Genomic DNA, 3,425 nt, shown 5'->3' on the forward strand with positions numbered 1-3,425 from the left:
ATATATATATATATATATATATATATATACGACGGGATTCTTTCAGTTTCCGTCTACCAAATCCACTCACAAGGCTTTGGTCGGCCCGAGGCTATAGCAGAAGATACTTGCCCAATGTGCCACGCAGTGGGACTGAACCTGGAACCATGTGGTTCGTAAGCAAGCTACTTACCACACGCCCACTATTGTGAAGTCCTTAGAAAACCTACTTAGCATTAATCACATCAAGTAATATTTCATCCCTTTTAGAAACCTTCAGCATGACTTACCCTGTAAGTTTATTAATTAAATATATTACCAAGAGAGACATTTCAGTTAAACTTACGATTAAGTTAATTACAGCGGGGAGAAAATTTATGGAATGCTTTCTGTTTGAATTCTTCACACAACGTTTTAAGTATAAGAATTGAAAGAGAGGAGAAAAAAAGGTTAATTCATAGTTTTTATGTATAGAAAGAGTAATAGCAATTTCTTTCATGTGTAAGTGTTTTGGAGTAGTCTATGCAAATACATACATAAACACATTCATACATACATACATGCATACATGCACACACACACACACATATTTACATACGTATCTATATATACATACATGCCTATATATGTGTGTGTGTATGTGTGCGTTCGTGGGTGTATACATATATGTATATATATATATATATATATATTTGTATATATATGCACACATATACATATATATATATATACATATATATGTGTGTATATATATGTATATATATATTATATATATATATATATATATATATATATATATATATATACCCTAATTATATATACAATATATTTATATACTCTAATTATATATATAATATATATATATGTATATGTACATATATACATATATATACATATGTTCATGTATATACATACATATATACACACATATACAGACATAGTTATGCACATACATACACACACATACATACATATATACATACATACACAAATAGTTACATACATACATACATACACACACATGCATACATACGTGCACTAATAGTTACATGCACACTAGCAAGTAATTTATCTTGTAGAAAGAGAAAATGAGGTAATTACCAACGAAACCATTTATTTGGCATCACAACATTTAATCGTTGTCGCTTCAATTCGTTCGAGGCTTTCTTAGCGTTACTGAGCCCCGCCTTTCATACTTGCAATACATACTGATGACCCCCACCCCCACCACACACACACACAGACACACACACACAGACATATATCTGATACGTATAGACAAACACATATATATATATATAATCTTGCTTCTGCACACACGCGCTCTTATAATCAAACTTGTACACAAACACATACAGACCCACACACATGCACACACATTTGTTTGTTTTAATTCCAAACACACACGCCTACATACATTTACACACACAAATAAAATACACACACACACATCCTGCAACACACACAGACACAGGCGGCGAGCGGGCAGAAACGTTAAGACGCCGGGTGAAATGCTTAGCGGTATTTCGTCTGCCGCTACGTTCTGAGTTCAAATTCCGCTGAGGTCGATGTTGCCTTTCATCCTTCAAGGGTTGATTATCGGATGCTCTGACGACCTTGTCAATACATCGATTTCATAATTATTTCCGAAACAGATACAAAAGCGGAAACAATTTTGAGGGGTGGGGCACATTTGATTAAATCAAACCCTGTGCTTCAATTAGTCAATAGTTTTATGGGCCAGGGAGGGTTGAAAGAGACTGCCAGCTTGGATTAGGCTTGAACTCACAACCTAAAAACAGGGACAAGTACTTCACGGTAGCTGTCCATCACGCGAACCATTCTTATTTCATGACATTTTTTCGCTGATTAAGGAGGCGAGCTGATCATTTGCACGCCGGATAAAATGCTTAGTGGAATTTCGTCCGAGATCGATTTTTTCATCATTTCCGAGTCGATGAAACAAGTCCCAATTGCAAACTGGAGTTGATGTAATTGATTAACCCTTTCGCCAAAATTTCAGGGCTTCTGCCCATAGTAGAAAGGACCATTTTTTTTTACCTGAATATAAAATCATATAAAAGTGCTAGGCATTACGCTCACAGGTGGTTGTTTGACATGCTAGAAACAACAGCCGTATCTCATTTGAATCATATCACCATAACTGTTTTACTGCGGAAATCAGATATATCTCCTCAAAGTTTTATTACCCGTAACTTTTAAAGAACCCCTTCGGTCATGAATGACCATGGGTTTACACCTAGAAAGTTCCCCTTCGAAGCACAAGTCCGGGCAAGTTTGTTTAGGGAAGGCCCGCAGTCATATGTGCATACCAGCCTCCGCTCTCCACGCCACTGATGTTAGCCAAGGGAACGACAAAGGGGCCGATACAGCTTAGCACCAGTGACGTTACAACTCATTTGTACAGATGAGTGAAGTGGGGCAATGTGAAATAACATCGTTTTGCTCAAAAGCACAACACACACACACAGCCTGGTCCGGGAATCGAACTCACTACTTCATGATTGTGAGCCCGGCGCTCTAACCACAGCCATGGAGAGCAGTTTTATATACAACTCTATACGTTGTTGAGGAATCACTTGTTTGAAGCTATTTTTTGTTGAGAAAAGTCAAATTTCGTGAGTCAGCATGACTTGCAGAAAATACCAATTCTAATTATTTGGTCGATGTTTAACATAATTACTAGAATAACCATGAAATTTAATTTCACGGTGAAACGGTTAAAACATTTCAATTATGTTGGATAACACAGGCCTAGAAACACAAAATAAAAAGTCAGGCGACTCACGTCTTAAATAGATTTGAATAACAGCAAGCGGGTAGAGTTTTATGGCTGGATGAACGAAACTGTGTGAGTTGGTGTGCCTGTTTCTGCGTACGTACGCATGTATGCATGTGTGTATGTATGTATGTATGTATGCATGTATGCATGTATGCATGTATGTATGTATACATGTATGTATGTATGTATGTATGTATCAATCTGTTGATCCACCAGAAGCGATGAATTACAGAACTCAATAGACACGTAGATTATTCTTTGCTGTAATATAACTGAAAGGTTCCATTTTCTAATACACAGTGTACTGGAATTTGGAGCCTTTCAGGTGGATGTGTGTACGTCCATGTCTACGAAGAAAATACAGGAGGATCAGTTAATTATGATTTTATTCAACATATTTCTCAGATTCACACACTATTGCAGTTGTCCTTCAGTTTTTGTAAGCCCTGTGAAAGAACTCGGAAGTTTGGGCCTCCAGCCAGGCATTTTGTGATGCCCTTTAATTCCATGAACTTTTTAGCACCCCCCCCCTCACATGCTTATTTTGCGTATCTTTATGTACCGTAATTTCGTGGTTCGATAAATATAGATCGATAAATATGTACAAGTATAAACCTTAAGCGTGATAGCCTAGAGATGCTGC

The sequence above is a fragment of the Octopus bimaculoides genome, chromosome 25, assembly GCF_001194135.2.
Source record: "Octopus bimaculoides isolate UCB-OBI-ISO-001 chromosome 25, ASM119413v2, whole genome shotgun sequence".
Classification (NCBI taxonomy): Eukaryota; Metazoa; Mollusca; class Cephalopoda; order Octopoda; family Octopodidae; genus Octopus; species Octopus bimaculoides.